The 21,184-nt window shown below is 35.0% G+C and overlaps 1 protein-coding gene and 2 pseudogenes across 14 annotated transcripts in view; 1 reads left to right on the top strand and 2 right to left on the bottom strand.

The window, feature by feature from the left end:
- Nucleotides 1-21,184, bottom strand: part of LOC110597363 (serpin B6-like) — a 312,873-nt gene that overhangs the window by 108,641 nt on the left and 183,048 nt on the right. The window lies entirely within an intron of this gene.
- LOC144365818 (coiled-coil domain-containing protein 122-like) lies at nt 6,230-8,801 on the top strand (annotated as a pseudogene).
- On the bottom strand, nt 16,108-20,377 carry LOC144366317 (thyroid receptor-interacting protein 11 pseudogene; annotated as a pseudogene).

Genomic DNA, 21,184 nt, shown 5'->3' on the forward strand with positions numbered 1-21,184 from the left:
GCCTTGGCAGTATGGTGGTATTGTATGGCATTCAATCTCTTCGATAATGCCTGGTTGCAGTATTCCTGATAGTTCAACTTCAAACCAAAGAGATCAATTAAAACTGCTTCTGCCATCCTTCAATAATACACAAAGTTTTTCAAAGAAGACTTCTGTACCAAACAAATTACCTGAAAAAAATTGGTGCAAGTAAGAATATAAAATGATATCAATTTTCTTACGGTTACAGCACAAATTTGTGGTGAACAACAACAAAAAAGAATTAATTGCCTTGACCTCAAAAAAGTAACCAAAATAGGGTTGGGGTTGTAGCTCAGTGGAAGAGTGCTTGTCTAGCAAGTGTGAGGCACTGGGTTCCATCCTCAACACCATATAAAAATAAACAAATACAGTTATTGTGTCCAGAAAAGATAGACCACAATTAATCATAAAAGAAACATGACAAAGTCATCTTTTATTCTTTTTGTGAACATGTGAGTACATCTTTCCAGAACAATAATTTTTCTGCTTTATTTTCTTTACATAACACATTTCAGCAGAAAATTACTTGTTGACTTAGAAAGTCCTGTTTTTTTAATTACAAGATGTCAATCTACTTGCTCTATCATTAGTTCTAAATAATTGATAAATTGGGTCACATCCCCCCATATGAAATAGACAGCCTTAAGTTGATGTTTCAGAGGTTAACCTGAAAATCGAATTTTTGTGGCAATGAAAGCAGAAGGACTAACCGATTGCCCCTCAGTATGTGCACTCTGAGCAATTATCACTTAAGTGGCTGCAACTTGAATCCCACAGGCTTCTTAGCTACCTGGTTATTATTGATTGGCAGCCAACTCCTCACCTTCAACCCACCTGGGGTTCAAGGTCTCTCCCTGGTGACATTTTTGGTGACCCCTTTGCTCAGACCCTGTTCTCCCACTGCCCCTTGTCCTCTCTGCTCCTGCAGAGGTTCATTTCTACAGCTGTGAGAGGGTGGCAACCGGCCTTCCCTGGCACCATGGATTTCCACCCCGAGAGTGACTGTCACCATGGAGTCCCTGTCCACCATGTGATGCTTGGCTTTGGAGCACAGGCTGCAGCTCTGCACCTGTCAGGCTGCTCCACTGCCCACTCCCCGCCCACTTAGGGCTTTGGAACCTCTGCACACTCTCACACCACATGCGGACTCCCCTTCTCACGCCTCATTCTGAGCTGCTCTGCCACGACCCTCAGCCTCGCTCCAGAGCCCCCAGGCCACTGAAGCCTGGAGCCTCATGCACCTTTGGCCCTCACCGCAGCCACATGGCCCCAGCAACCTCCACACCGGCTCCAAGTGGAAACCCTAAGGCAGGGGTTGGGGGCCAGGGATTCCCGGGACAGATCAGAGCTGAGCACCCACTGCCCCTCAGCAGTTCATGGTCAGATCCACCGCTGAGGTCACAGGCGCAGGAGCCACAGCCGTGGAGGACCTTCTGGCCGGGCCATCCGGATCCACGGGATGGAGGCCGGCAGGCCCCGATGACCCGCTGAGCCAGCAGTGTGGTCCAGACACTTGGTTTATTGAGCCCAAGCCTGATTCTGCCAATTATTTCTAACTTGAACTTAGGTTCAAGTTAGAAATAATTTACCAAAACTGGAACCAAAACTAGCTTTTTCTTGCTATATAACCTGTAATGTTATCTATCATCATGTGAGACAGAGAAACAATTTTATTAAAAGAAAAAGACCACATATTACCAGAAAGATTAAGAAAGGTTTCTTAAAATGCCACACAAAGTAGAGTTTGAAAATTGATTTTGATGTTGGCATGACCAGAGAGTGTAGTAGAAGCCATATTTTGTCAGAACACGGTAAGGTGGAATACAGATAGACCACAGTTAGACATCTATTCTGTGCCAAGAAGTGGTAAACAGAAAAGATATAAATGTAAAAGATGTCAGTGGTAATATTTGCCAGTAATAATACATGCTATTAAGCAAAGTAAGGAAACAGAAGATGAAAGAATAGGGTCATATTCTAAAGAGAGTTATCAGGAAAGGCTTCACTGCTAAGACAGTTATTTGGGTTGGGTAAGGAATGATTACATTCCAATAGAATTTAAATATAGAACCAATTAATTAAAAAATTGCATGTAGCATGCATGATAACAAAAGAATCAAGATACTAGACTCTCTCTAGTATAAGACAACTGGAGCAACACACTCGGGCAGCCTACCTGTGGGGTGTCTTTAAAGATTTCCCAAAGGGCCTATGAAGTGACAACAATGAGCTGTCCTTTATGACTATCTTGGGCAGGTCTGGTTGAATTGCCCTGGAGTCTCTACCTTTATAGAGACCTCTCTTCTAATTAATCTGGAAGTTTGGCTTGAACAACAAGAACAATGAACTTGTAACTTACTGAAATGGAAAGAAAAAAACATGAAAGAGCAGCTTTAGTGGTGGTTATTGAATGGAAAAGGGAACCAGAATTCAATTTGGAAAATATTAATTTGAAATGCCTTTTAAATTCCAAGGGGAGATATCAAGTAGGCCATATGGCCTGAGTCTGTACTTCAAAAAGGACTTTTAGGCTACAGATATAAATTTGGGAGTTGTTGGTCTATAAATGGATTTTAAAGCTGAAGAACTGGATGGTGGGTGGCATATCCAGTAACATGTGTATGAGAAAAGTAGATGAGAACTGAGCCCTGGAACATTCCAACAAGTGAGAAAGATGAGAAGGAACTGTCAAAAGAAAACAAGTGTGGTTTTCCAGAGAAGTTGGTCAGATCAAATGTGTTAAATGATGCCATTAGGTCAAGTAAAAGGGAGACTGAAGTTATCCATTGACTGTGAAAACATGGAGGTCAGATAAGAGCTTTAAGAGCAGAGTGGCAACTGTATGTTCTGGTTGGTTCAAGAAGAATGAGGGAAAAGGAATTGAACAGCAGGTATTGTTGCCTATAAATGGGACAAGAAATGGTTGAATAGCTGACAGGGATTACAGAATCAAATCAAGGATGGTGGTTTTGGTAGGTGGTGATTTATCGGAATTATTCAGGATGACACATATGGCCAAATAAAGAGGGGAATTATGTTGAGAGAACATTCAAATAATGTCTAAAAAAATGAGAAAGTCCAAGAACAGAGGATTGGCTTCAGTAACAAGCAAGGACACTTTATTCATGGTAAAAAAAGGATTGGCTAGTATATGGGTACAAGTTCAGAAAGACTAGTAGACGAATAATTTACTGACCTCTGATACTTTCTACTATCTCAGTTAAATAAGAGATTAGTCTATTGGCTGAAAAGGGAAAGTAGATGTGGGAAGTTTGTTTTTTTTAAAGAAACATATTCAGCTACTTGAGAATAAGTGAAGAAACTGGTTGGATTTTTCCAGGAAGAAGGTCAAGGAAAGAGCTCCAAGGGAATTTGGGGTGAATGCAGAGAAATCTTAGCCAGGTGAGGAAGTAAGAATACATGAAGGGCTGAAGGATCAGGTAAAGGTATTAATGGATTGGAAGTATTAATGGATTGGAAGTCTTGGTGTGATTGATCAACTCTTATAATCAAAGTACTAAATAGAATGAGCGAGAAAATTAAAACATAGTTTGCATTTGAAATAATATATGTGGTACTATTATACCTGTGGGTACCTAAAAGAATGAATGAAAGAAGACATCAAGTCCAGGGTATTAGATTTACCATCTGTGTGGATGTGGAAACTCCAGAGAAATGTAAAGGGGAAAATGACCCAGAAACAGTCAGTCAGAAGTTATATGTGGAGAAGAAAACTAAAGATCAATTAAAAAACAGGGACAGGTAAAGCTTAGTATGATGGCATGAACTTCAAAGAAACCAGAGGTTTTAGTAGAAGAGAAGGATACTAGTTTGGCAGTGCTGACAGAAAACAGGAACAATGCCTTACCTCCAGATTAGTAGTGATTTGATTTGATCGTTGGATTTCAGTTAAAGGCAAATGGTGGAGGGAAAGTTCACTGAAATTGTGAAAGATAGGATTTTCCAGAAACCACAATGGAAGGATTATAAAATGGTTGAGGAGTAGGTAATACAACATCAAATTCAGGGACTTACCAAATGAATATGGATGGGTCTTCATGTTTAAGAAGGAGTCCCAGGGAAATAGAGTATAATGGGAATAGTGATCACAGTGTCTTTGATTACGGAAATGACACTGATTTGGAGAAAAGAGAAAGCAACTTAGAACTTAGAACTAAGGAGGAGCATAAAGAACTCACTGGGTTCCCTCTTCAGTCAAGCAAATTATGATATTGAGGCCAGGCCAGGGGAAGTCTCTAGGAGCTGCAGCAGCTCCATCAATGTGCTTTACTGGAATAGTTCCTCAAAGAAGAAAAGGTGTTTGTAGGAAAGAAATAGAAAGAAGGAAGTTGGGGGCTTGGGATGTATGGGGATGTTGCTCAGTGGTGGAGTTATGTTCTTAGTAGGCACAGAGATTACAAGTTCAATTTCCAGTACTACCAAAAAAAAAAAGTGACAACAAAAGAGTTGTTCAACTTGATTCTGGAGGATAAAGATATAATTCTGCCCTTAAAATATAATCTTGGTAGTTTAGTTTAAAAGCATAAACTTTAGAACCCACATATCTGAATTTAAATCACATCTCAATAACTATCTGGCTATCTTGTCTATTCATGCCTCACTGTATTTTTCTATAAAATGAAAATTATAATAATAATATCTACCTCACAGAGCCAAATGAGTTAGTATTTGTAAAGTTCTTAGAATACTGCACGAAATAAACACTGTATAATATGAATTTTACTGTTTTTGTTGTTGTGGTTTTATCTAAACCACTTATAACAATGTCCAGCATAAAGCAAGCACAATATAAATACTTATTGAGAGAAATGTCTGAAAGTATAAAGGCATGCATTTTCATGTTAGGTGGGCATAATTAAGGATGTTGTCTGTGAGAATGAAAGGCACACTAAAGAATTTGAGAGAAAAATCAGATTTGGATTTGTTAGCCCTGATCTGGGACAGCTCTGTGTGCTAAGAAAAGGACTTAGAATAATGACATGAACAGAGTAAATGGACAGCATCAGGGAAGACTAAAATTTGAAGGAAGTGACCTGAAGAGACAGGAAAGAGTCATAAATTCTCCGGGGTGATTATAACAATCTGCTAGTTAAGCTCTCAGGCCTTTTTATTTTTTTCATGGTAGGATATTTCTGGATAGACTTAAGTCTCTTCAGGTAGGAAGCAATTTAACTCTAATATTTGTTCTTTTTATTTACATGTCATGTCTTAATCCTTTAAAATATGTGTGACTAATACTTGAGTACTTTATCTATAATCTTTAGGAAACATATTTAGTGATTTTGAATGTTTCTTAGCATGTGCCTTATTTTATGACATTTTTTTCCTTGCAAAGCTTGTAATCACTTGAGGACAATAGGAAGATACACAGGTTTTGTATAAATTAATAAGTTTTTAAAAAGGATTAGTCATCTGAATAGAAAAATCCTTATGTTTAATGGCAGATGGCAACTTCCATTTCAAAAGCACTTATTCACATTGGATTCCATTTATATATCATAGAAACTTGATCCATTTTCTCTGAGTAGGAATGGTCAGGCAGATTTGGGGATCTTTCTTCCTAAAGTCATAATGCCCTTACTTCTGCCAACTCAGCATTGTTATGTTGAAACAATTTTCTCTTCATCTTTCAATGGAGAAGAATATGTTCTTCTTCATCTTATCAGTTACTTCTAGATCAGATACTTCTAGACATATGATTTTCAACTGCTTAGATTTTACCCTACCAAAATAACACTGGACAGGGATGCCATTTCCCCACATTCTATATTCATGGTAGAAACTGTTAAAGCATTCTTTGAACTAATTCTAACCAATTGTGTGTGTGTGTGTGTGTGTGTGTGTCTGTGTGTGTGTGTGTGGTAATTATTGCAATAGTCCTATGAGGTTGTACAGATGAGGACACTGTGAATCAAAAAAGAAACTTACTGAGGATCATAACAGCTAAAAAGGAGGAGAACCAAGATTCAAATAGGGTTCAACTTTCCTTCCCAAATCTCTCACTTAATCATTGTGTGAATAGAAAAATTACTGGTACCAGTGATGAAGTGTTTTAATTACTGGTACCAGTGATAAAATGTCATTGCATTCCTGTGACATATTTGACAATTTATAACAGCATAGATGTTTGTGTAGGAGTAAAGAAGGTGAGCCAGACAGTGGAAAACAGGAGATTACAGACAATGAAATGACAGGCAACAAGGAAAGAAAGAGTGAAGGAGTTCCTAAAAAAGGTAATGAAGGCTGGGGATGTAGCTCAGTTGGTAGAGTGCTGGCCTCACATGCACAAGGCCCTGGGTTCAATCCCCAGCACAATAGAAAACAAAACAAAAAAATGGAGGACATGAAAATGGTAAAAAAAAGTATAACGTTGGGCTGGGGATATAGCTCAGTTGGTAAAAAAAAAACTTGCCTTGCATGCACAAGCCCATGGGTTTAATCCTCAGCATCAAAAAAAAAAAAAAGGTAATGAATCAATGTTAAAAAATAAATAATTAATAAAAGATTAATAACAAAAAGTAGTACAAAAGGATAAGTGTGTTAGAAGGAATAATGAATTAAAGTAAAAGAAGATAGTTATATTTCACCAGGAAGAAATGTACTCATTGTTTAGAAAAGACATAACAACCTGAAAATACAGGCCTATGATGAAAATCCAGCAACTATAATTGCTATTGAGTTGTTGTGTTGGCACTATAATTATAGTATATGTGCAAGTGGTCCAGATGAAAAAAAAAATTAGGACAATCAAAATATTTATACTTGTTCATAAAAGAACAGTTATGGCATTGCAGTAGGCAACTTTGAATTGCCTACAATTATTGCTTTTGATTTTTTTTTTCTAGAATCAGGGAGGATTACCAATCCCAAATGTACTTTTCTTTTAAATCATAAAAAACACCTACATTTTCATGTTCCAGTAAAGAAACATAAGTGTCTTAAAATATCTGCATTTAGTTTTTTCATGTACTTTATTCTTTGTCTAGCTGTGGGTAAACAAGATACATCATCAATAACTGAAGTTGTAGAGCAACTTGCAAAACAACAACAATCACAAACATCAGAAATAGAAAGAAACTAAAAAGTTCTGTTTCATTTGCAGGTAACTTATTTCATATAATCTTTTAAATTTCTTCAAAATTTTATTAGGAAAGAAGGTTTTAAGAGAATTTCATATTAGGAATCAATTTTAAATTCCTATTCATTCTCTCAGTTTTTTTTACATTTAGGATTAAGTGACCATTAAAAATTAAGAAATATATAACTGGGATCTTTCTGAGAAAGTAATTGTTATATTATTGCATATTTCCTTCTATTATGCATCAGTTCTTTTCTGTACCTGATAAATGTATATTTTTATGTTAAGTGATTTTCCTATATACATTATGAATCAAAACAATTAATTTTCCTCTCATGCCGAGTACCATGAATTAATAATGATAATGTCGAAGTATATTACAGAATAAACTTCATGAGCTTGAAAAATAGATAGCAGCTGTTTGTGTAGAAACTAAAGAAACAGAGAGGAAAATTTATCAGGAGGATGCTGTCATAACGAATTCCAGACTTCCATGTAGAGGCCTGGAATCTCAAATCCTTATATAAAGAGAATGTGAAGCTTAAGTTTGATAGCAACATAGGCCAAGAAGATTTTGAGGAACGCTCAATAAAATATAAGATTCACTATGCAAAATTAAAAGCACAAAAAGACAGTTTGGGGGAGATAGAAGTCCAATGGTCATGTATAATTAAACTCTGTGAAAAATGATATCTAGTTAAAAAACTAAAGACAATGAAAGTGGAACTTATGCAAGATCTCCAGAATCCAGGAGGGAACTAAATGACACAAGTACAGGTCTGAATTGTTACTAATCAAAAACTTTTTCTTTTATCCTAATTCTAAATATATATTAAATAGTACATTTACCATTAACTTAATAAGATGCTATTTTACTACATTCAGAAACTATTTTTAAGAATTTTTAAGAACACAATTTTTAAGAACATAGATAAGTATATAAGTTATACAACTATCTCAAATGCGCAAATGCATAAAAAAATATTTACAAAAACATTGTGGATTTCTAAAAATATATAGTCAAACAAAATCATAGTGAACAATTAATCCATTTGTTGCAAAAAGAATAATTCAGAAAAAGGCTGAGGCTCTAGCTTCTATGCTAATGCATCTAGAACAATTTAAATCAATTTGGTATGATTAATGCTGTTATGCAAAGAATCTGAATTAAGAACTGCACCTTAAGCATCTTTGTATTTCTCTTACTATTCTTCAAAGAATAGTCAATAAAAAGTATAAACTTAAAATACCATTTTTTTTCTTTTGCTATTAAGTATACTTTGCATTATTGCCAGGCAAATGCCACCATAAATTCCACTTTCCTTTCTCTTAATTTGTTTTTACTTCTGAGTTTTCAAAGTAAGGTAGCTTTGTTTAAATAACAGTTATATATCTAGTATACCTATAGAAGTATTAATCTAATTCTATGTATCATAATTAAAATTTAATTTATCCAGTTTTCTTAAAATATGGCAATACTGAAAGTTGAGGATTTATATGGACCATGCTTTTCTGACTTGTATATTTACATTTAGTAAATATACAGGAAAACATTTCAAAGCTAAAGAATAAATTATAACTGTAAAAGAATCTATTATTGAAAAAAACTTGTTTTCTTGAAGAATAAAAGAGGAGACATGAAAAATTAACAAAAGAAATAGAGGAAAGTGTTAACTATTGAAATTTCAATGTTTTATGAGATTATTTTCTTAAGCATATGCTATCTTCATGTTTCCATAGTTTACTCTCAATTATCAAAACAGCTAGAGGACCAAAAATTATAAAATTCAGTAGATAAATACATATTATTAATAGATAGATAGACCCCTCATTCAAGGTTGTTTAAATATGTGAATATATTCAAGAAAAGGAAACAGTACTATTTAAATTTGGCTTCGAATTCGTTCAGGTTTCATTGCACCAATAGCTTGATACCTGTTTAGTAGCAAGACAGCAGAGGCTATAGTCATAGAATATGACAATTCCTAGACACCAGATACTCCTCGAAAAAAAGTGAAAGACAATGGAAATTATCCTTCACGGATTACATATTTATAATTCTCAAGAGCCAAGTTTAAAAAAAGTAATATGCAAAACCAAAACTGAGACAAAATTCTCATCACTTGCAGACTTTTATAGTCAGTTATTATTTATATGAATGGAGAACCAATATGGAAAAGAACACACTTTTAATAGTAAAAATGCTTTCCACCATGACAGCATTAATATGGAAACTAAGCAGATTCATATTTTCACTTGATTATGACTAATCTGACACAATACAAAAAGCATCTGAAGTATTAAAGATAAAATCCTTACCTTACATGTTCTCAATAAAGAGATACCACGGAAGAACACCATAACAATAGAGAAGACAAGACTCAACTCTTAAATTTTTTACTGAACCTGGTAAGGTGTAGAACACCTGAAGTTTTAAACACTATTCGTGTATGTATACATTGTTAAAAGCATTTTGGAAAGGAATTTGAGATTACCTAGTACTTTTCTTATGCTGACATGTTTTATCAAGGCACAATTGTCATAAGTCCACAAATTGTAAATGTTTTGATTTTTTATTTTTATATGTTCTTTTTAGTTACACATGACAGTAGAATCCATTTTGATATATTTAGACAAGCATGGAATATGTCCTATTCTAATTAGGATCCTGGTCTTGTGCATGTACACGATGATGAGATTCACTATGGTGTGTTCATATCTGTAAATAGGAAAGTTACATCAGATTCATTCCAGTGTCTTTTCCATTCCCATCTCTCCCTCCCTTCACTTCATTCCACTTTGTCTAATGCAATGCACTTCTTTCTTCCCCATCCCATTATTGTAGGTTAGCATCCACATATTAGAACATTCAACCTTAGGTTTTTTGGAAATGGCTTATTTCACTTAGCATGATAGTCTCCAGATCCATCCATTTACTGGCAAATGTCATAAAGTAATTGTTCTTTATGGCTGATTAACATTCCATTGTGTATATACACCACAATTTCAATGCTAAAGGGCATCTATGTTGTTTCCATAGCTTGGGTAAGTGAAATGTACTGCTATAAACATTGATGTAACTTGGTCGATGTAGTTTGCTAATTTTAACACCTTTGGATAAAAGTTGAAGAGTGGACTAACTAGATCAAATAGTAGTTCCATTCCTAGTTTTTTTGAGGACTCTTCGTACTGTTTTCCAGAGTGGTTGCACTAATTGGAGTCTCACCAACAATGTATGAGTGTAGCCTGTTTTCCATACCCCACTAACATTTATTGTTACTTGTAGAATTAATAATTCCCATTCTGTTTCGAGTGATGTGAAATCTCAGTATAGTATTTGCTTGTTTGTTTTTGAATTTCAAAGTGTATTTTGACATTTTTTTTCTATTTGATTTTCATTTCTCTAATCGCTAGGGATGTTTAACATTTTTTCATATATTTGTTAACCATTCATATTTCTTCTTTTTCTCTGGAACATTGCATAGTAGACACAGTTAATGTTCTGCCCAGATCCTCTCAGATCTAGTTTTCTCCTTCCCAAGCAGCCCTATTGAGGCATGCTTTTACCTCCAATTGCTCTGATCTGAGACTTCCCTTGGAAGGTTTGCTATCCTCAAAAGGATTTTGCCTGATTCTGCAGTTTGGCTTTGCCCTTTTATCCTTAAGACTTTAATAATAAACCACTTACTCAGGAATCTCAATCTGAGTCCACTTCCAGGAATCCCAAACCAAGTCACCTTGTGGAAATAATCACACAATGCAATCTTCATTTTCTTTTCTTTCTTTTTTTTTTTAGATTTTAGCCAGTTCTAATTTTTTTTACATATTTGAAGAAGTAATTAAAAAGACAATGTTAATCAACTTTTTAAGTCACACAATAATAATAGAGAAAGTAATGGTTTGTTTGCCAAATTCAATTGGATGTGGGGCCAACTGCAATAAACTTCAAAAAAAAATCTAAGTCTGTGGAACCTGGACTTTAAAAAAAGCAATTGGAATTAACACTGCTCTTACATTCATGGCTCAACGAAGCTGTCATGTTTTGTTTTTTGTATGGAAGATATAACAATATTGGTAGAAACAATGTAATTTTCACACAGATAAACATCAAGAGACCAATCTGTATACACAAACTAAAAATTGAAAATGGATCCATTCAGATCTTACATTACTGAATCATATAACAAATGTGAATTTGTTGACAACTTCCCAGAGACAGAACAGTATTAAAAATCGGTCATCTTCATCATTCTCCAAAATTATTCCTCATTTATTTCCCCATCCTCATCACAATCAGCTTCATCAAGCATTTCCTGCAGTTCATCATCTGTTGAATTCTCCCTGAGCTCCTTGGCTGCTCTCCTGATATTACTTAGTGTTATCCTCCCAGTATCATCATGATCAAATAATTTGAAAGCCTTCAATATTTCTTTTACATCTTTCTCACTCCTTTTTACACTGATAATGGCAAAAAAATTTTTTAAACTAATGGTGCCAATTCCTTCTTTGTCCATTTCAGCTATCATTTGTTTAGCTACTTCTTTCTTTGGTTCAAATCCTAAGGCCCGTGATACAATCTTAAATCTTTAAAATAAATTTTTGAAAATAAATTTCTCAATCTTTAAAATCTTTAAAATAAATCTTTGAAAATAAATTTCTCAATGGTTAGGCCTTTCCTAGAGAGTGAAAGGAAGTTGATATTTCTATTTTTAACCTTAGTTTAAAAGTCCATAAATCCCACAATTTTCATAGTTTATAGGGATGCCATTCTCCTTGAATTGCCCAAAAGGTTAATGAAAATAGTTTCCCTAAAATCATAAACTTGCTGATTTGTTTGTCTTAAGGAGGTGGTTACTGATTTACTTTTAGTTGTATTTGACAATTTCAGATCATCTTGTTATCAATGGAAGCATTACTTCTGGAAGAATGCAATATCAAGTGGCAGGTTTTATTTTTTCTGAAATACAATGGATATAAGAAAGGAGGCCCCTACACATGAACCCAGGGGCATCATCTCATTAAAGACAGACTTCTCTCCAATTCTTTGATCAAACCAAGCTCCCAGTTCAAGAAGAGCCCTGCACACCTGCAACTGGTACAACTCTAGGCAACTACATTTCCCAGAGACAGCATGACATCATCTAGTCTGTGTTCTCAGTCCTCCCTTCCCTTTTCTTTTCTTTCACCTCTCTCTTCCTATTCACATTCCATTGTCGTGTTTCTCAAAATCCTTGCTCCTAGCTAACTGTCATTATTCTCCTCAGGCAGTTGGTTGATAAAGAATTAAGCCGGTGGCATGCTGGAGCCAAACTGTACCAGCTTGTGAGAGATAATTGTTCAATATTCAGGGATTTTATAAGCAAACTTTCAACTTTTGGTAGCTAGTAATCACCCTTGGAAGACATTTTTATACCTAGGAAATTGGCATTGTTAACACTCCCTACAGGCCTGTGAGGAGCTGGTTTCTGCACACCACTGGGTATTACACTGACCAGGGGATCTTGCAGTCTTAGTGGGTACTCCTGAAAACCTTAAAGATTCAAAATGAACTTCCATTTCTGAGATTTCTCTAACAGGAAACATTTTCTAACAGGGGTAAGTGATAAATATAATAGAGACATTACCAAGGGTTACCACATAGACAAAACCCTATATCATCTTGATCAAAGTTGGCTCTATAGATGTATATCACTAGGAGATATGGCAGGAAAAAAGTCAGAAAGGCAATGCCTTTCTGGGTCAAGAAAGATTCCCAAAGACACATATACATGTAATCATTATATAAAACAATTCTCTAACACTGACCTGCTGAGACAGACTGTTTCCGAGTTACTCACCAAAAGGAAGAGTGAAGCATGCTTTCCAAGAGAGGACCATGCTTCTTACACCACCACAAAGGATGTGGAAGTAATTCAGTCTGTGCACTGAAAAACTATATTACTGAATGCCAATTAAATAATCTAATGATTTCTAATACCTGAAAATAGGTCTTAATATTCTATTGAGATCTTCCAAAGTCAAAACTTCTGGTCTAGTGGCTAAAGAACGGCCAGTCTTTGTTACCTAAGTTGCATTGAACTGTACTTATTCATAATCCCAGAATATTTTCCTTAAAAGAAGGAATAGATCAATAGTGCTTAATATAAATTAGTCATCTTTTCCATGTATTTATTTCCATGCTTCTCTAAGAATTGATTCTGTGTTAACTCTGTACCAGTCACTGTCATGGCTATACACAAGAACATTTAAGTTCTAGTCCCACATTGTGTTTCAGAAGATTATATTTCAAAACTAGATGGGGAAGGAAGTACTACTGAAAGCCCTCATAGAGATTCTACCAGTACTATACAGAGAAATCACTTTCTGATTTGCTCACTATAATTAGAAAATGACATTTGAAAGTTATAAACTTTTACTTTTTGGGTCCCACAGTAATAGTCATCAAAAGCCTTTGAAAGTATATGATTTGATTTCTAAGGAAAAAATGTAATGTATCTTTATTAGCATTATAGAGAGAAACATAAATGTAACAAATTTAAAATATGTTTTATAGGGACACCATGAAGAAAACTTTTGGTTTATAATTAACCCATATTTCTGAAAATATAGGGTTTCATTTTAATAAAAATGGATTTTAAATAATGGGTTCTAGGAACTATGGTTGTAGCAACACTTTGATTTATTTTTATACTTGTTTACTATTGGAAAAACACATGTATTCCTGTCAAAGCACATCAAATTCATGAACACATTTTATATGCAGAGCTCAACGAATATCCTCTTGCAAGATATACTCATTTTAAAATATGGTCAATAATGGAAAAGATTCCATGAGCTTCTGAGAAGAAGGTAAATTCAGCTGTTTGGGGGGTGAAATATTCTGTAGATGTCCTTTAGGTACATTTGATTTATAGTATTAAAGTCAGAAAAATCCTTATTAGTTTTACATTTGAATGACCTATCTGCTGATGATAGGATTTGTTGCAAACAACATTTAGTTGGACCTTGTTTTTTGATCCAATCCATTAATCTGTGGCTTTTACCTGGGGAGTTGAGACCAGATGCATTCAGGGTTATTATAGATATGTGTTTGTAGTTTTATAATATTTTTGTTTGTTTTCTACATTTAATTCTGTCTTATTTTTCATTTACTTGGTTGCTCTTCTCATGGTCATCATCTACTTAAGAGATTTGGGAATTATTTTTGGGTACATCTTTGTGCAGTTTATCTTTGAGTATCTTTATAGTGCTACTTTGGTGATCAAAAATTCCTTTAGCTTATCCCTGTCATGTAAACCTTTTCTTTCAACATAAACTTTGAAAGAGATTTGCTGGATTTAGAAATCTTGACTGACAAAATTTTTCTTTAAGAGCTTTCTTTGAATATCTCATTCTGGGCCTTGCTCTTCTTTAGGATCTGAGTTCAGAAGCCAGAAGTGAGCCTTAATGGCTTGCTCTTAAACGAGACCTGATGTTTTTCTCTTGCAATTTTTAGTGCTCTTTCTTTCTTTTCGAAGTTATGTATTTTGATTATCATGTGTAAAGAAAGAAAAAGTTGAAACTGAGAGAAAATTTTTTAAAAAGATATAGAAAAAAGAAAGAAAAGCTTACATATATTTATAGCTACACGTATTTTGTCTTCTATTTTTGATTTTTGTATATTAAGAAAAAAGACAAATCAAAAGTTTCCAACCCACGCTAGGTGAAATTGGACAAGAGAAAAAAGCAGGCCCTACAGCAAATATCTTTCTGACACCTGTGGCTTCCAAAACCACTAAGAACACTCATTAAAATTGATTGTATGAAAATTTATATTAAATTATGTAATGAATATTAAATAATCTGATTTATGTTAAATTTTATTTAAATTAAATTAATTTATTTACATTTTATTAAATTAATTTAAATCAAATTTAATAAATTTTTAAAAATAAATTGGTATAATTTAATATAAATTAACTTTATAAAATTAAAAATAATACTAATTAAATTTTAAGTGCTACATCAAAAAATAAATTTAAATTAAATGTAATAAAACTAACATAAACTTAATAAAATAAATTTAAATTAAATGTGATAAAAATTAAATTATATTTAAATTACAATATAATTTATATTTAAAAATTGATTTCATATTAAAGTTTTAAATTAATTTTAATAAAGAATGTCCTTTAATGGTTCTAAAACTACAGGTTTCAGAGAAGCAATTGCCACATAATCTGCTTTCTCTCTTCTCCGACTTTGCCCAACTCAAGCTAGAAATTCGATTCATCTTTTATCTTAATTTACAAAAATAAAAAAGATTAAATTTATATACTCTTTTTGTTAACCCAGAGAAGCATTTAGATAAACAGTCCATATTTTAATGATACATTCTTATAAATTGACTTTTCATTGGAAATAATTGATGTAATAAGTCTTTTCGTTTGACTCAAACTTAATGTGTAGAAAATATTTTCCTTATGGACATATTTAACTCCTAGAAAATTGAGTTTAACCTGAAGTGACTTTTTAGACAATTAAAAATAGTTAAATAAATAGGTTCATAGTATTTTGATTAAAAGAATCTTAGAATTAATCCACTAAATTTTTTATTTGGGCCCTCCAACTGTAATTTTCTTTTAGTAGTTGTTCAATGTTTTCTTTGATAAAGAATTCACAACTTCTTGCTACATCATACTCTAACTTTGGAGATATATCTTTATCATATGGGTTGGATTTTTCTTTTCCGTCATTTAAATGTATCATTTTTATTTTAATATAATTATATTTAACAAATATTGTAAAAAAGAGGTTGAGCTATATAAGTTCACTGATACTGCTCTGATTCACAAAGTATTTAAGAATTGAATACTACATACAGTTACCTCATAACATCAGAACAAATTTTAATAAACCAAAAGTGCTACAGCAAACAAACAATCAAACAATAATTTTAAGTGTAACATGAAAAAAAAAACAAAAATAAAAACAAAAAAATAGGGAGCTCTATATATCAGGGGTTTTTTCTTTATCATTTTTCTATCAATATATGACTTTTTTTCCAAAAGGAAAAAGTACCTTGAGTTTATGAATTCTGTAAAGTACTAAATTATCTCTGGCTTGATAATTATCTATTGCCTTCAAAGGTCCCTTAGTACAACTCCAGGGCTGTTGTCAAGGGGTATTGGCAATAGTGTACAGTTCAAATGAAGATGCCCAGGTCCACCAGGTCCAACCAAGTCCAGCTGCGTTAATAAGAGTCACAGCTTCCAAATGGGGAGCCAAGAATGGCTGAATTCTGTTCCATATTTACAACTTCCTGGTACGTTTACACCTGGCTTTCTCCTTCCTGGTGAGTATAAAAGTTTCATGGTATGATCAGAAATTTTTCTTTGTAGAATAGCTGGATGAGATTCTGTTTCTAGAAATTGAACCAAAAGTCCTGAAAAAGAACTTTTAAGCCTAGTTTCCTCAGCTGGTATCAAAGGTATGTTGGGGTCACTTTTGGATCTTCCCATTCAAAATGCAAATCCTTGTTCTCTTTTCCATAATGCAGGTCTGGAGTCGCTGGTGGACGTCAAGGACATCCTAGGTGTATGAAACTAGAGACATTCTAGCATGAAGAGCTCTTCTCTCCATGTCTTTCTGCTGGATAATTTGAGTGAGTTTCTCAACCTCATCTTCCGACAGCTGGTCTATCTGTCTGGTTAAAGACATATTCTTTGAATTCTGAAGTTTAATCTCAAGTATTCGTTCTTTGACTCTTTTCACAAAATTTTCCATTTTGGCTTTACAGATGGCATGGTTTTCACTCCCATTTTCTGTATTAAGGCTTTTCACTTTTGTTTCTGGAAAACTATCAGCATTCTCTGTTTGAATATCCTGTCTCTCTTCATGCCCCTGGGCTTTGATTTGTTCAATGGTTTTCTGCAAATTCTTAATTTCCTTGTCTTTTTGAAAAAACAGTTGAGTATGTGCAGCCTTCATCTGCTCATACTGGTATTTAAATTTATCCATTTCCTCCTTCTGCTCCTGTAGTGAATGAAGTAGTTGCATGTGACTCTGGTTTTGATCTTCAATGACCTTTTGATGATGTGTAACTTCCTCTTCCAGATGATTCTTGATGATATTCAGTTGAGATACCTCAGATTCCAGTTCTGTGATACTATCAAGGGTTTTAGGCTCAGCCACAGCTACAACTCGATTCTGCTGTTCCCTAATTCTTTCCAATTCTTCTTGCAGATGAGTGTTTTCTTCTTTCATGGAGCTGAAACTTCTGGCTTTTGCCTCTATGGTCTGCCTTAAAGTTTCATTTTGTTTTAAGGCCTGAGAACACTTATCTAAATCCTTTTGCAGTGCTGAATTTTCTTGTTTGAGTTGGTCAATAGAAACTTCTTTCTCATTTAGAAGTTGCATCAATTGCTTCTCTTCTTCTAAAAGAGATGCCAACATGTCCTTAGTTTCTTTTTGATCAGTAGCCATTTGCTCAATATTCTTTTTGAGTCCTGCTATTTCAAAGTCTTTCTCTTGACTGAGTTGCACTACACGCTCCTGTTCCAGCTGTAAGGCAGAGGTATTCCAATTACATACATCTGAGAGTTCCTGAATTGTCTGCCTGTAACTGTTTGCTTCTTCCAACAGTCTCTTTTTGGCCTGACACAGTTCTACTTCTATCTGTACTTTCTCTCTTTTCAGCGTCTCCATAATAGTGTCTTTTTCTAGAGAAATTTGGTTGTTACCAGCAATAGATTCTTCCAACTGATGCCTTACATCTTCACATGCTGAAATCAACTTGTCATTTTCCATTTTGAAATCAAAAGCAACTTTTTTTAAATTTTCATTGAGCTGTGCTACTTCTGCAAGATTTTTCTTCAAGTTTGTAATTTCGACTTCCCTTTCTTTAAGCAAGTCATCCTTAAAATTTCTGTTAGAGTCTTCATTAACAGCATGTCTTAACTTGTTCCGAACTCTACATAATTCCTCCTCCTTTTGGCTAATATGTTCCTTAAGTTCCAGGTTTTCCTGCTGGATGTTTAAACTACTTTTCTGTGACTGACTTAGCTGACCTACTAAATCTTTGACTTTATCTTCAAGCTTCTGCTTGGTTAAATGCAAATCACGGAGGCTCAGTGCACTCTCAGTTAACTTTTCTTTCTGTACATGCAACTCTTTAGTCATGTCCATATTATCCTCCTCAAGTTGATGAACTCTCTCTTTTTCATCCTCTACATCTTGTTTCAACTTCTGGATTAGACCATCTCCTTCATTTTGCTGTTTTGATAGCTTATCTATTATCAAATTCATGTGCTTTGTATCTTCCTGGTGCTCGTTTTTCAGTTCTTCTAACTGAGCTATCAGCATTTCCTTTTCATTAATACTCTCATTCAGTTCTTGCTCCTTAGCCTCCAAGTTCAGTGTTAACTCATGTATCTGTACATTTAAATTCATGTCATTTGAAGCATTACTTTTAAGGACTTCACATTCCCAGCTAAGTTTGCAAAGTGATATCTGAAGTTCTTCCTTTTCTTGACTCAATAATGACTTCTCTTTTTCTAAAACTTGCACATGCATTTGAAGTTTCAGATTGTCTTCAGCAAGACTGGTATCCTGCCTTAAACTACTCAGTTTCATTCTTTCATTATGAGTATGAGACAGGGCTTGTTGTAGTCTGAACACTTCTCCCACTGATGAACTCTGTGGAGGAATTGTTCCCTTTTCTGCCACAGGATCACACTCCTCCAATACAGAAGGCTGCAATTTACTGCATTCCAGTTTCAAGTTTTCAAACTCTTCAGTTATTTGTTGCTTTTTGACACTGAGATGCTCTTTTTCTCCCTTCAGGACATCTCTGTCGTGTTCTGCAGAAGATAATTTTTTCTTTATGTCTTTTATTGTATCCTCAAGTTCTTTGATTCTTTTTATGGACTCTAGTTTTTCACTTTGTAGAACCTGAATCATGTTTTGCATCTCCCAGACATGAGACTCATCAGTTAGTATAACTCTTGAGTCACCTTGGTGTAACAGCTTTTCAAGTTCTGCAATCCGTCTTTCATAGTCATTTGACTCCTGTTGATGCTGGTGATTTAACTCCGCCAATTTTTGTTGATGTGCATTCTGCAAGATGGACATTTCATGTTGGTGATGATCCATGTCCTGACTTCGGTTTTGTTCCAGGACCTTAATAGTATGTTGTAGTTTGCAGACTTCACCGAGTCCATAACCAAATGAACAAGGTGCTTTGGTTGCTGGTACACCACCCACTCCTGAAGGTAATGAATGAGCAGCTGACTGCACGCTCAACAACTGCTTCTGCACTGCCATCTGGCTTGCTTGAAAATGGCCGATTTCTACCTGTTTCTGTTGCAGCTGATTTTGGTAGCTTGTAGATTGAAGGTTTATTTGAAACTGTGATGCTTCATCCTTTCTTTCCAGATCAGTACAATACTTTTCAAGTCTTGTATTCTCGGATCTCCACCTTGATTCTGTGGCTTCAATTTTCTTTCTCCGACAACGAAGTGAACCGGTTTCCACAGCTTTGGAGACCTCCACAGGCATATCTATGGTGCAGCCGGAGACTTGGCCAGTGGGGGAAGCCAAGCTGCCTCCCTCCTGACCCAAGAACTGGCCCAAGCCGAAGCCTAGGCCTCTAAACCACGAAGACATTGCTAGAGCTTCAGAGAGCCCTCAGCTCTGCTCCAAAAACCACTCTATGGCCATCCACCTTCCAGCTGAATGTCCTGGAGTGTTGCTGGGGTCAATTATGACAAAAGCATTCAGAATTCCAGGAAGCGCAGGGTTCCTGCCACCCTTGGTGCTCTGCCTTAAACAGAGGCCTGGCCTGGGCTTTGACCAGGAACTTGCCGCCAGGGGCTCAGTCACCCTCATGAGGCCTCTGCTCTGTCCCTGGACTTTCAGCCCTCTGGTTGGGTGAATTCGCCCTTAGAATTAGTGACTCCCCAGCTCTGTGGACTGCTCCTGCCACCTCCATGCTGGCCACCAGAATGCCCCCATTTGAGAGCCTTTATCCTGTCTTGGAGGCATGAAGTTGAAGTTCTGTCCTCAAGGACTCAAGTTCTGTTTTCTATGCCATCTAATCAGTTAGTGATATTTTCCAATGAAACTTTATTTTATATATATATGACACTGCAATACATTACAATTCTTATTACACATTTAGAGCACAATTTTCCACATATCTGGTTTGATACAAAGTTTTTGCACAACAATTCATGTCTTCATACATGTACTTTGTATAATAATAATCATCACATTCCAACACCATTTCTAACCCCATGCCCCCTCCCTTCCCCTCCCACCCCTCTGGCCAATCTAGAGTTCCTCTATTCCTCCCAGGCTCCCTCTCCCTATCCCACTGTGAATCAGACTCCTTATATCAAAGGAAACATTTGGCATTTGGTTTTTTGGGATTGGCTAACTTCACTAAGCATTATCTTCTCTAACTCCATCCTATTACCTGCAAATGCCATGATTCTATTCTCCTTTATTGCTGAGTAATATTCCATTGTATATATATGCCACATTTTTTAATCCATTCATCTATTGAAGGGCATCTAGGTTAGTTCCACAGTTGAGCTACTGTGAAGTATGATTTGTATCTTTCATTTCCAGGAGTTATGACTGGTTTCTTTTCAATATTTTTGTTTCTTTATTGAAGTGATTTTTATCTTCAATATTAGCTTTTTTTATTCATTGCTTAGAAATTCTTTTAGTTTAACATTTTAATAATCGTTTTTAATAATCTTTGAAATTTCATCTATTTACATATCTTTGGGATCCTTTGTTGGCAGATTCTGAATTTTGGAGGAGATTTCTTGGCCTATTTCCTCATGTTTTCAGAGGTCTTGGTTCGACTTGTGCATCAGTTGAGATGAATTCTCCTTCCTCTTTTAAGTCCTCTTGTGGATAGTTATCTTTTTTGCTTTATGAGTAGATATCCCAGAGTGCAATCTGCGGTGCCATCTGTGATTGTTCCTTCTTGGAACTTGTTTTAGTTTGTTTGTTTGTTTCTTTGTTTGGGGGTTTTGGTTTTGTTTCCCCAATTCTCTGCCCTTGAAGTAATGT

This window comes from Ictidomys tridecemlineatus, chromosome 8, assembly GCF_052094955.1.
Source record: "Ictidomys tridecemlineatus isolate mIctTri1 chromosome 8, mIctTri1.hap1, whole genome shotgun sequence".
NCBI classification, from domain to species: Eukaryota; Metazoa; Chordata; class Mammalia; order Rodentia; family Sciuridae; genus Ictidomys; species Ictidomys tridecemlineatus.